A 14,475-nucleotide genomic window follows, 5' to 3' on the forward strand; every position below is an offset into this window, starting at 1 on the left:
ACGAGATTACGTTTGCCTTGCTGGAATCTCACAGAAAAGATTCAGAAGTGGTCAGGATTCTGAATAAACATCACATCCTGGCTGTATATTCATTATCAGGACACTGCAGTAATGTTAGTGTTTGTGTAATCAACCGGGGTGGGGAGACGTCAGGTGAGCCTTAATCTACCCACAACTCAGTCCCTGCCTACTTGCACGGCCCGTCCTAAGTGACGGCGTACAACTGGGCGACGGTCCCTATGCTCAGTAAGTGCAAGACAGACAACACAAGACAAGGGAACACAGAAGCAAAGGGAAAGGAGGGGCAGTTGCCCCACGGAAAACCGTGAGCAACTGGCAGTGGAGAACAAGCCGAATCAAACCAGGAGAGTACGAAGTAGCAAAACGGACCAGGAGAATAGTCAGGCAAGCCAGGGTCAAAAAGGTTACAGCGGTCAATCAGGTAAATAGCAGGAATAGCAGAGCCAGGAAACCAGAGAATCACAGGCAAGGAACATGCTGCAAGTGAGGGTATAAATAGACCAAGGGCGGGAGCTAGAACCGTCAGGCCAGGCTGTGATAGGTTCTCCCTCTCCTCAGCCTGCAAGCCTGAGTGGTAACAGATCGCATCACTCTAGCAGACCTTGGAGCTGATGAAGGCTGATTAACCCCCGGACGTCGACACAGAACCTGTGTCAGGCAAACCCTTTACAGTTTGTGTATGTGGCTGCACATAGCGATATAACTATAACGCTATCTGCAGAGTAAATGAATGGAGAGAAGTGTATGACGCTGATTGGTCAGCGTCATACACTCCTCTGTACAACGGCCACTTGGTCTAAAGTAAAAACACGCCCACTTGGGCATTAAGAAACTCATTAGCATAAAGCTAAAAATCGGTCATAAAGTGGTTTAAAATAGATAGTTTTTCTAAATAAAAAGCATTACTGTCACCTACATTATAGCGCCGATCTCCTTATATAGGAGACAGGGCACTTATAATGTGGTGACAGAGCCTCTTTAAATGTAATTTTTTTAGATCAATTGAAATTCTGCTGTAAATAAAATCTCATACACAAAAACTGTCTCATACAAAAAGTGCCATTGTTTCTTTAAAACAACCTTATCAGAGTGTAGATTTTGCACTGGAAAATGCAATAGATGTTATGCATCTGTTTGTAATGGGTGTGGCTGAAACACCTGAACTAAATAATTAGGAAGGGTCATCATAACCTTTGTATAATTGCATTATAACCTTTGCATGTTATTTGTGAATTAACACACAAAACACTGCCCTAATAACAAGTGTTTGGATTCAAAATCAGCTTTAAAAGGATTATTGTAATCTGAACCTTTGGGGCCCACAATTGTGTCAAAGCTTGGACTCCTTGGAGGATCCTCTGGTGGGCTGGTCCAACCCTGTAGCCTAGGGATAATAACAGTCAATGTTGTGACATCAACAAAGAAGAACACAGCCTAGGACACAAACATTCTGCCATTAGTACAATAGAACATATCTTATAAATAAAACAACAGTCTATTGTGACACCTTCAAATAGAACACAGCTAATAAATTATGATGAACACTATTGTTATATCAACACAATAGAACACAGTTTAGGATTAAACACAATGGGGACATAATCCCAATAAAATACAGGTAGAAATAAAAAGAAACACTATTGTGACAATCACACAACACAGTGTAGGAATAAAGATAATCACTATTGTGACATCATCACAATAGAACACAACCTAAGAAGTAAAGAAAAACACTGATGTGACATGATCACAATAGAACACAGTTCAAAAATAAAGAAAGAGGCTATTGTTACATAATCATAATAGAGCATAGCCAAGGTAATAAAACAATCAAACAAACAGACTATTATGACATCATCAATATAGAACACAGCCTAGGAGTAAAGGCAAAAACTATAGGGACATCTTCACAATACAACCCAATGAAGATACAATCTATTGTTATATCATCATAATAGAACAGAGCCTATCATCACAATAGAACATGGCTTATAAATGAAGACATGGTCTATTCCTACACATTCTTAACAGATTTGAACAAGGTAAATCAGGCAGCACTCTCCTATCTTTTTATGAAGCTTTATCGGTGCCCGGACCTGGTGGTCAATTTACCTACCACTATTTCCGTTGTTTTGACGGAATCAATAGCGCAGTCGACTGCGCTATTGATTCCGCCAAAAACGACGGAACCCAGTCACAACGGTGACAAACGGAAAACTTTTAGCAACGTTTCTGTCACCATTGATATCAATGGTGATGCAAACGGAAGCTTAGGTATCCGTTTGCGTTTCTGTTGCGGGGTTAACCCAACGGAAACCTCCGATGGGACCCCTCAACAGAAGTGCAACAGTGATGTGAACACAGCCTAAAAATCCCAGAAAAAAAATACATTTTCTTGTTACCAGGTTTATGTTCTTTAAAAGATTACAAAAAACTCAGAATAAAATGGATGATGTGACACTGTCCAAAAAGTGTTCTTGTGTAAAAATACATATATAGAGATAACTGGCTACTGGTTATTCCAGCATGAACTATATAGTTGGTCCAAAATATACATAATATTTTGTTCCAAACCAATGTAATGTATGATAAACAAACCTAAGAGAGTGCTGTACTCTGGGAAAGGAAATGTTGAAGGGCTGCCAAAACTGTAAGTATTTCTTTCTCAATAGATAATTACATGGAAAACAATTGCAAATATATTTTTACATGGAGCTTCTTGGCTAAATGTAATATGCTAAATATAGCTACATTCTATGGTAAAGACTCTTGCACATGACCATATTATGGCCCTGTACACGCTCCGAGTTCTATTGAACTGTAATATGGCCCCAGAAGAAGTCTGTAGGGCCCTTCTCTACATTGACATGGAAAGATTTGTGGCATGCTCCATCGGATGTTGTATAATAGAGCTTTTCGATGAGTTCCAGCAGGCGTCTCCCTCCTTGGAGATGCCTGCATACGCGGCCGCACTGCTCCACTGTCCTGTTTAGGGTGTAAAAGGTTCCCTATCCAATCCCTATGCCCCTGCATTAAAAAAGGACTCTGCCCTCTTCTTCCTTGCCTGAGTGTTGTTGTGTCTGCCCATGTTCGTTATTGCAAATGGTCACTTAATTGTATCCTGTATTCCTATATCCTGTATCCAGTAACTGTGTTTGTTCCAGTACAAAGTCTAGTGTCGGAGTCAAGAGTGTCATCTGTGCCATGTGTCATCTGCTACGCCAAGTGCTATCTGCTAAGCCAAGTGTCTGCCAAACCTTCTACCCAGGTACTCTTGTCCTAAAAATTATCATTGACTTACTGTTTTTTGGCCAGCTGCTACTCCGCTACAGCGGAGCGGCCTAGTGGGTCCACATACCGCTTAGCCGTGACAGGCAATTGAGCTGCAGGGACTCCGGGTGCCACCATACACGCTCCATGAAAAGGGCTTAAGACAATCCAGTTGGCTTCCATTAAATGTCAGGGTCCTTGAGTATTTCATTTTAAAATAAAATTCATGATTTCATTTAAAAAAAATAATTCATGAGACACCTTATTAAATTTTACTCTTCAGTTTGAAACAAATGCACCATGTCTTCTCACAGCGGAATGTAATCTCTTGGTTAAAATTTAGCATTCTATATTGTTTACATAAGACACTGCTTAAAGTATGGCCAAAAGTCCAGTTTTAGATATCTTCTCCGTGTCAATGGAATGCGATTAAATCAATGTGATCTCATTTCTGTGCTACAATAAAAAACATGTGTTTTTCTCTCAAGAGGCAAAACAATATCCAAGATAAAATGGAATTTATTCTGTGTTTATAGATTAATAATCTTAAATGTCAGATCTGGTTCTTGGCATTAAAAAGGTTTATATCAGTTCAGCTTCTTGCTGGTTTAAATTATTCAGATTATATTATTTAATATGACTAGGGTTTGTCTGTTGCCACAGTGTTCCATACATAAAAGATTTTTTTATGAAATATGCTATATGTCATATTGCTGAAAAATGGTTACTTAACAGGGCTTTCCTGGAAGCATTTTTCTAGTAAACCTAGGAGTTTACATTGCCTCTTTTTCTTTAACTAGTATGCCATTGAGATAAGGGATACGGAAACAATCATTTATTAATATGACATGCCCTTTCTAGAAGAAAAGCTGACTATATAAGAAATAATATATTGATGCATATTTATCACTGACTTAAAGAGGCTCTGTCACTAGTTTAGTAATGCCCTATCTCCTAGCTTATCTAATAGTTGCTGTCACAGTGATAATGCTAGTGAAAATTGTATCCCAAAACGTTTATTTATTAAGTAATGATTTTTTTTCTAAATATGTAAATGAGCCTTTATTAGACAAGTGGGAGGTAACAGCAGCTATTCTCTTGAGGTGGAGCTACCTCACAGCCTCTGACGCTGTCCAATCAGCATGAAGCTGCTTCACACAGTGTGAGAGACTGAGGCTGGAGGGAAGGGGATTCACTTCAAACAGCCATATCTTGGGCTGTTGACCAACTAGAACAGCGGTTCTAGGTGGCACATGTAAGAGGAGATTCTAATCTTTTATAAGACACCAGGATGGCAGTTCTAGCTGTGACACAACTGGAGACATCACCAGTTGAATACACAGTCGGGAATGGAAGCTGTATACCATATTATCACACTGTGTTGCTGGGCAGGGAAAAGGGAGAAGCTGTATGCTGATTGGACAGCGTCATACAGAAAACATTACACCGCCCAGAGTGAAAAGAAAGAGTCCCCTCCTATTTGACTATTAGAGCCACATTAGCATTTTTTGAAAAATGGTCATATCTTTTAAAATAGTAAAGTTTTTTGTTTTTTTTAAACAAATCACACTGTAGTTATTAGCAGCAAAGCACCTATTACGCTTGCCTTGCTGTAAATCTCACACAAACGCTACAGAAGAGTCAGGATTCTGAATAGACATCACGTCCTGGCTGGAGGTAATGTATATTCACTGTGAGGACACTTGAGTAACGTTAGTGTGTGTGTATGTGGCTGCACATAGTGATGTAATAAGATCACTATATGCTATGTAAATGAATGGGGAGAAGTGTATGGCTCTTCCACCCGTCGTGGGAACGGGGATAGGAAAGTAATTTTATTATTTTTCTGTTATGCACATATGGGGGCATTATGCTGTATAGGGGCAATATAGGCTGATATGGTGGCAACTATGAGGGGAATTATACTGTGTGGGGCTGCTATGGGGGCATTATACTGTATGGGGGCTGCTATGGGGGGCATTATACTGTGATGGGCAGCTACGCGGGGCATTATACTGCATGGGGTCTGCTATGGGGGGCATTATACTGTATAGGGGATCTGATATAGTGGCAACTATGAGGGGCATTTTACTGTGTGGGGCTGCTATGGGCATTAAACTGTATGGGGGAATTTATGGGGGGCATTATACTGTGTTGGGCAGCTATGAGGGGCATTATACTGTATGGGGTCTGCTATGGGGGCATTATACTGTATAGGGGTGCTGATATGATGGCAGCTATGAGGGCATTACACTGTGGGGAGACAGCTATGGGGCATTATACTGTGTGGGGCAGCTATGGGAGCGTTACACTGTGGGGCGACAGGTATGGGGGCATTATACTGTATGGGGCTGATATGGTGGAAGCTATGGGGGCATTACACTGTGGGGAGACAGCTATGGGGACATTATACTGTGTGGGGAAGCTAAGGGGGGTATTATACTGTGTGGGGGCAGCTATGAGTCTGTTGCTCAGTGGTCCAAAGTCCTGTTTTCAGATGAAATTTGCATTTCATTTGGAAATCCAGGTCCCAGGGTCTGGAAGAAGAGTGGAGAGGCATCAATCCAAGTTGCTTGCGGTCGAGTGTGAAGTTTCCACAGTCAGTGATGGTTTGGGGAGCCATGTCATCTGCTGGTGTTGGTCCACTGTGTTATATCAAGTCTAGAGTCAGCGCAGTCGTCTACCAGGAAATTTTAGAGCACTTCATGCTTCCCTCTGCTGACAAACTTTATGGAGATGCTGATTTCATTTTCCAGCAGGACTTGGCATCTGCCCACACTGCCAAAAGTAACAATACCTTGTGTAATAACCACAATATTACTGTGCTTGATTGGCCAGCAAACTCTATGGGGTATTGTCAAGAGGAAGATGAAAGACACCAGACCCAACAATGCAGACGAGCTGAAGGCCGCTATCAAAGCAACCTGGGCTTCCATAACACCTCAGCAGTGCCACAGGCTGATCGCCCCCATGCCACGCCGCATTGATGCCGTAATTCATGCAGCCCCGACCAAGTATTGAGTGCATATACTGTACATACTTTTCAGTAGGCCAACATTTCGGTATTAAAAATAATTTTTGAAATTGGGCTTATATAATATTCTAATTTTCTTAAAAACAAAATTTTGGAGTTTTCATTAACTGTTACCATAATCATCATCATTAAAAGAAAAAAATGCTGGAAATAGATCACTCTGTGTGTAATAAATCTATATAATATAGGAGTTTCACTTGAATTGAATTACTGAAATAAATTAACTTTTTTTATGATATTTTAATTCATTGAGAAGGTCTAGTATAATTTAATTTTATATGCGGTCAGTGCGCGTGCACCTCGCGTGTCTCTCTGTGTGCTATGCCGGAAGTTGTTTGAGTACGGGCGGACATTAAATGTAGGCAGTTTTACCTGCATTGATGGACGGCTGTGACGCGGAAGGTATGGGATCGGATGGGCGCGGGAGACGTTATGCGCCGATTATGGTCACCTCATTTGTTTCAGTATTTAAACCCCTGGTGGGGCTAGCATTTATCATTCCTGACGAAGGGGGCGAAACGCATGTCGAGGTGTCTCCTTGGGTGCATACTTTTTCCATCTGCCATCATATCCACCACCGGTATTTGACTATGTTCTATTTGTTGCACTTTTTTGCACTTTTGGCAGACTGGACCTGTGCTTCTTCTAGTTTGACTTGATCCTAGGTACTCGTCCCCTGGTGAATATTTATTGAGATTTATACTATTTATTAGACCATCTATATTAGATTATTGTGGCTCTTTTCATCTGAGACTATTTTTAATATATATGTTTTTTATATTGTTTTGTACTGTGTCTGGTAATAATTGTAGGGGGGTAATTTATCCTTGAGTGGAGACCAATAAAGATTATTTACAAATATTATTTTGGAATATTTGTGTTCTGATTTGGCTTAACTCCTTAACGCTCCATGACGAACATATTCGTCATGGAGCAGCGTTACTTAAAGCTCCATGATGAATATATTCATCATGGCATCAAACCGTCACTGTGTCTTAGTGCACAGTGACAGAGCTAAGATGATAGCTGTCACAGACAGCTGACCATCACCGCTAACTGGCCCGGGACCAATGAGAGCAGTCCCGTGTCGGCGATCGCTCTGATTGGTCCGTGAATTTTCACGGACCAATAAGAGCAATGTCCTATTTAAATGTGGCGGCGATAGAACCCGGGCTGTAATCCCCGCTGTCAGAGACAGCAGAGGAGCACAGGTAGCCGGCCAATAAGAGCAGTCTTGGCGCATACAGGATCTGTGACAACTGCTGTTTCGTACAACAGTTCCCGCAGCTCCTTCAGCAGGGACCGATCGCGGTGGTTCCCGCTGATTAACCCCTTAGAAGCGATTGCGGCTTCTTAGGGGTTAAAACACCATCAACATGATCACGGGCGCCGATGGTTGCTATGGCAACACGGTCACCATCGACTGTGGCATCTGAGGAATTAAATTGTCAGGATCTGAGCTATTTCTGATCCCAGCCATTGGGGCAGAGTGTTAGCTGTAATACACAGATGACATCAGCTGCGAATGGTGCGGGCACAGCTCCTGTGGAGCATATTTACGGCACTTTGCGCTTACTACATAGCACCAGCGCTCTAAATGTACAGCATATGTCACTAAGGGGTTAAGATTTATCACTTCTGAAACTCTCCTAACTTTTGTACATAAGAAATGGTAAGGGGGCGAGGGTAAAGGAGTGGCAGGAAGAAGAGAAAGGTAAGAAAGGAGGGTGTACTGGAGGACTACTTAGCTTAAGAAGGCAGATTCATTCCGTTAAGCATTATAACTATAATTAATAGATTTAATTAAGTTATATCTAAATCTTGAATGATAGTCTTCAGTTTTGAAGCTACAATTGAAAATCCAAGGCAATTATTTACTATTATGTATACGTTTTAAACTAGAAAAGCAGTTTCATGTTTAGCCCTTTTTATACTACATTGTAGTCTTTGTATTTTTTTTTTTTTTATGAGGGAGCATTAAAGCCAGTGGTTTCCATAAAAGAGATGAGGCCCCATAGCAAAAATCGCAATGGGACCCTCATCATGGTACAGGTTTTGCCACCCAGGGCAGAAGAGCCTGGTGTTTGTTTTTCATGACTCTTAGGCCAATTCAGTTTTTCTGTAGAGAGGAGTCCCGCACAGCCCCCTCCCAGGTAGTGCTACACAGCCCCCTCCCTGGTAGTGCCACACAGCCCCTCCCCAAGGTAGTGACACACAGCCCCCCTCTTTGGTAGTGTCGCACAGCCCCCTCTCAGGTAGTGCCCCACAGACCCCTTCCCAGGTAGTGCCACACAGCCCCCCTCCCTGAATGCATTTTTTATGAACTTGGGCTATGCTAAAAATAGCTGGAATTCTCTGCAATTGAGCTGAAAAAGTGTGTTGGTCACCATAAAGATATGAGGTCTCCCACATTTATATAGTTTTTGTTGCTAATCTGGATTCCAAAGGGAACTTCCAAGGTCCCATAGTCAGTATAGACCATAATGTCCATATATGGACAATGATGTCAGGGTCAACCCCAAAGCCATAGTCCCGAGCAGAGTGCTACTATCACTCTGCCTGGGACTCCTGTTCTGCTCCTGACATCACTGTCCATATATGGATAGTGATGTCCGGTTTAGAGCTGAAGTCTTGGGCAGAGCGCTAACAAAGGCTCTGCTCCGGCTCTGGGGAAGCCCCTGACATCACTGTCCATATATGGAGAGATGGAGTCCCCGAGCAGAGCCGCTTCTAGCGCTCTGCCTGGGACTCTTTGTCTCCTCCTGCCATCACTGTCCATATATGGACAGTGATTTTAGGGGCAAGCCCAGAGCCGGAGTCCCGGGACATTAGCAGTCTGTAGCCTAGAAAATGGCAGATTAGGGAGCTACCTCCCTTCTCTGCTATAGCGTTCAATAGTATCTGCGTCCTAAGGACGCAGATACTATTGAATGTGGCGTCGCTACCACTGTAGCAGCCATAGTGGCTACTATCGGGACCACTAAGCATGGGGGGGCTCCTGATGGGTGGATGGCATGGTCCCCCTCATGCCGCCGTCCCCGTATCAACTATGGTGGTAGTTACGCCGCCTCCTAGACAGGGGCTCCCTCTAGAAGCAGAATCCCGTCGGTAACACTCTTGCCGGGGATACCACTCCTAGAGGAGCCATGACGGCAACGTCAGCACCCGGTGGCCGAGTGGGCCCCTCAAAGGATAGTGGGCCCCGGCACATGCCCGGGTTCACCGGGTGCTGAAGCTGGCCCTGTATACAAGGACTATTGCATCTACATCTAGGTGGGGGGACAGACTGCTTTTTTTTGATGATACAGAATAAAGCATTATCTCCCCTCTGCCAGTTTATCAAAAAAAGAATAAAATTTTTTTTTTTTTTTGGTTGCTTCGTTACTGAATAAAAAAGTCTACTAGAACTTTTATTAATGTCAAGGGTGTGTTGGTAACTGTGCAATGACCACAACTTCACTTTAATTAAGAATCTATGCATGCTTTGTGGTTTACAATAAAACTGAACATTTGCGTGTCACAAAATATGACCAGTAGGTCAATAATTTAGTTACAAGGAGGATATGACATCAAAGTCCTAATATAATGCATGTGGGGTCCTTTGAAGTCAAATTAGCAAATATTAAAGAATCATAGAAAACACTATCCACACTTATACAGAAGGAAATATAGACATAAAATGCACCAAGCTATATCTTCATTAGTTGAGTATGTAAATTAAAAATGTATATGTCTGTTTCCTGTAAAATAGTCATGATGTAGACAGAATTGAAACACAAGCAAATTATTCATTTGTCATTATTAAAGTAAATAAAAATACAACATAACTTATGATGCAGTTAAAGTATGAACAAAGTAAAGGATATGTAGCTCCCTAAAGATTTAATTCTTCGCCATAGAAGCAAAATATAAGGCAAGTTAAACATCTGGATTTGATGTCAGGCATTTGCCTTGTTGACTCAGCTGTAAATGCATTTTTGATGAACTTGGGCTATGCTAACAATAGCTGGAGTTCTCTGCAATTGAGCTGAAAAAATGTGTTGGTCACCATAAAGATATGAGATCTCTCACATTTACATAGTTTTTGTTGCTTATCTGGATTCCAAAGGAAACTTCCAAGGTCCCATAGTCAGTATAGCCCATAATGTCAAAATACTGTCCTATTCAAGAGCAAACTTACCATATGGGCAGCTAATGTGGCTGCTATGAGACCTTTGGAAAGAGGGGGCACAGCCCATGTTTGTCCCATCCCCTTTGCAATTTGGTGGTGAGAACCTGTGTAGCACTACCTGGGTGGGGTGGGGGGCTGTGTGGCACTACCTGGGAGGGGACTGTGTGGCACTACCTGGAAGGGGGGCTTTGTGGCACTACAAACTGGAGACCTAACTTCTTTATGGGGGCATAATCAGGGCCTAACTACTATATAGGGGCACAAAGTGACGTTTTCTGCCATTTTACTGCCGCCATGAGTTACCCCGCAAAGGGGCCCACTAAGTCTGTGTCGCCCAAGGGCCCACATAAACCTGGAGCCGGCCCTGCTTGTATAAATACAACAATAAAGGTTACATTCCAGGGGGGGCTTTGACACTCCTATTTTAAACAAATATATACCTCCACTGGTAGCCTTTAGATACATTGTTAGTTGGCCTTGGTGTTCTGCAGCCGCCGGCCCATTGACACTGCATACTGATTCACTAAGTGGCACTGTCTGTTACTACTTTCCAACGGAGGAGATATATACTGATTTTAAAACAAACATTTATGTGGTTAGTCCTTTGCTTAATAAAGCACAATAAAGTTTTTTATTTTTACTATATTTGACAGTTGAAAAAAAGGTTTTTTTTGCCGCAGGCAATTTTTGTATATAATATGTTTCCATTCCCGCCAACTGTTGGGGTCCTTTTTCTAGTTCTATGAATTCATGTAAACAGACAAACAAACATTGTGTATTCTGACCCTGCAATCATACTCCCTTCCATCTGTACCCAACTTCTTGCTAAACTTTCTACCAAATGTATGTGAGGAAGAATCAGGTGACTGATGGACGAGAGCATGATTGCAGGATCTGACTACACAGGGGTTGTTTGTAGCCTGTCACCATGGAGACAAATAGGAGCTGTAGACACAAAACAATAGGACATTTTTAATTAAGACTATTTTCTTCATTTTTTCTTTGAGATGCATTGGTGCAATAATAATACAAATGCTTGTGAAGATGTGCATAGCTCTTAACCCTTTCACTGCAAAATACGTAATGACTTTAAACAAATGCTATGAGAATATAAAGGCTAGAGCTTGGATCTCATATTAAAGCCCAGAATCTTAGCTTTAAAATGATAACGGGATGAAAGCTTGCAGTGCAGAACTCATTTGAAGTTGGGGAGCAGGGTGATTTTACTTCCTGGTTCTGTGTCTTGGTAATAGAGAGATGAGGTGGGGGTAGCTAAAAGTGACAGTAGGAAGAGAGATCACAGCCTGTTACTATCATTTTAGCCACAAATATGACTTTTATGTACAGGTTATGCTTTGATGTGTCCAGGAATATAAAGTTCTGGAATTGTAACAATGTGCCTGGTGTATGCTTTCAGAAAATATAAGGGTATGTGGTTTAATATAATTTTTTTTATTTTATACTTCAGTTTTATTTATGTCAAAAGTCTAAATATAGCCCTAAACCCCTGGCAGCAATAGGGTTAAGGCTAGTTTAAAAGAAAATCCTCCCCCACACAAAACATTTTTTGATGGCCCTCTTGGTACCCTGAATTTATGCTTTAATGCAAAATAGAAATTTTAAACTTCTGCTAGCCTAAGTTCTAGCATGTAGTGCAGCTGCAGGAACAGATGTGGATCCACCGGGTTGCAACAGATTGACACAGGCTAAACCCAGAAGTGAAGTCTAAGGAGCTCCCCAGTCCCCACCTTTTAAACCCTGTACAGAGATCTGGACTTCGATGCGGGGAAAATCCCAGGTTGCTACCCCAGGAGTAGTATCTATTGGCTCAGGCCCAGAGGGATGGGGGAGGAACCTATAAATAGCCAGGGACAGAGAGAAGGAGGAGGAGTCTAGAGGAGAGTGGGGCGCCAAAAAAGGAGTACGTTTAGAATGGCGCGAGTGGACAGAGCAATTACAATAACATCATTGCTAGGAGAACTAGGCTTCCCTTTACATCTTCTTCATGGGCTAGTTACCACAAAATGGTTCCTAAAGCAGCGGTTATGAGTTGTCCAATCTTATATAAATTAAATGTAGTCATTGTAAAATGAAGAGTTACGTAACTTTTTTTTCGTTTCTTGCTATTTTCAAGGTCCCTGCTTGCTGTCAGTGAAATAATTCTTCTTTATTTTCATAGGCTGAAAACCTGTCCTGACCCTGTGAAGCTTACACAACTGAAGTTTGTTACACTGTATTAGGGTAGCCGAGAGCATTCACGCTGAATTCCAGGACAGGAGTTTGTTTGAATTTTTTTTAGCAGATGTTTGTTCCTGCTTTAGGTAATAAAGGAAAGCCTAGACTAAAACCTTGCAACAACCCTTCAACTGTGTGAGCAGTAATAATGGTTCTTACTCTCTGAATGTTTACATTCAATAAAAACAAGCAGATATCTAAAGTGAAAAATTAAAATACCAATAAACCTTTATTTTTCCTATCTTTTTGTTATTTTCTGACCCCTTATCCCTCTAATAGAGCATTTGTGCACAAAGTAATAGCTAGATGTAAAGGATCTGCCAGGCACAGCTTCGGGGTTAATGCCCATAGATAATCAATCTGCACCTGCTTCTATGTCTGTGAGACTGACTCCATCTTCCACCACTCAGGATGGCAGGCTTAGGAGTGGGAGAACCTATCACAGCCTGGCCAGATGGAGCTAGCTCCCGCCCTCTGTCTATTTATACCTGCCTTTCCTGTTCCTCCTTGCTTGTGATTCTTCTCGTTTGGTTTCCTGGCCCTGCTGCAGCTTCTTGTACCATTGTCCTTGCTTCATATTGACCGCGGCTTGCTAACTACTCTCCTGCTCTGCGTTTCGTACCTCGTACACTCCTGGTTTGACTCGGCTTGTTCACTTCTCTTGTTGCTCACGGTGTTGCCGTGGGCAACTGCCCCTTTCTCCCCCTAGCTCTGTGTACCCTTGTCTGTTTGTCTGTCGTGCACTTATTGAGCGTAGGGACCGTCACCCAGTTGTACCCCATCGCCTACGGCGGGTCGTTGCAAGTAGGCAGGGACTGAGTGGTGGGTAGATTAGGGCTCACTTGTCTGTCTCCCCACCCCCGTCATTACATTAGAAATAGAAACAAAAAAGTCACCAGGCGCACATAGTGCATCATCCAGAGGTATGGAATGGTAGTTGTAAGCTATAAGGTTATGCTAACCTGAAGGCGTTGTGCTAGGAGCACAACATCCCGATGCCTGTATCTGTGAAGTTGAACTGCAGCCCGGAGTCCGTTCAGAGGCCACCACCATCTGCGTAGCATGTATAAAACGAGAAAAACACGGATCTTCTCCAAGGCGCTCGTTATTTGTAGAAACCATAGGATATCTAATGAACTGGAATCACTAGCGTTTAAATCCACATGTTTTAATTGAGCGATAAAAGAGCAACGTGTTTCTAAACCGGACTCGTTTCTTTATCAGGCTAATATGTGTTTTAGCCTAATGAAGAAATCGGTCTAGTTTCGAAACGCGTTGCTCTTTTAACACTTAATTAAAATGTATTGACTTTTTTAACCAATTTTATTCTACAAAGAAAGAACAAGCGCCTGGGAGAAGATCCGTGTTGGTTTTCTCGTGTAATACACACATAGTGATAGCGACATACATCACCCAATTCACCCTTATATAGAGTAAACTCCAGTCTACAAAATTGATTTCTCGCAAATTAAAGCACCCTAATATTAGCTCCCAGGAGCAAAATACAACCTTCTTAGGCTACAGATTAGACAAGACTTGGGACCATTCTAGTCCTTCATCGGGTCCGAAAATTTGCATGTGAAGTATATAAAGTTAGTAACATTTGTATAACATATATACAAGCATTGAACTCAGGATCATTTTCTGGTCGTCTTCATGGTTACATCACAGCATACAAAAAAAAGAACATATAATCTCCCAATGCCAGCAGTATTTAAAGCTACAGGGCGACCATTGGCCACTA

General features: G+C 42.0%; 1 long non-coding RNA gene across 1 annotated transcript; it reads left to right on the top strand.

Moving 5' to 3' along the window:
* The first annotated feature begins 1,962 nt into the window (after positions 1 to 1,962).
* On the top strand, positions 1,963 to 12,759 carry LOC142652960 (uncharacterized). Its single transcript, XR_012847994.1, has 3 exons — positions 1,963 to 2,063; positions 3,186 to 3,289; positions 12,676 to 12,759. It is a non-coding gene; the product is annotated as an uncharacterized LOC142652960 (long non-coding RNA).
* Positions 12,760 to 14,475: the final 1,716 nt, after the last annotated feature.

This window comes from Rhinoderma darwinii, chromosome 5 (genome assembly GCF_050947455.1).
Source record: "Rhinoderma darwinii isolate aRhiDar2 chromosome 5, aRhiDar2.hap1, whole genome shotgun sequence".
Lineage (NCBI taxonomy): Eukaryota > Metazoa > Chordata > Amphibia > Anura > Rhinodermatidae > Rhinoderma > Rhinoderma darwinii.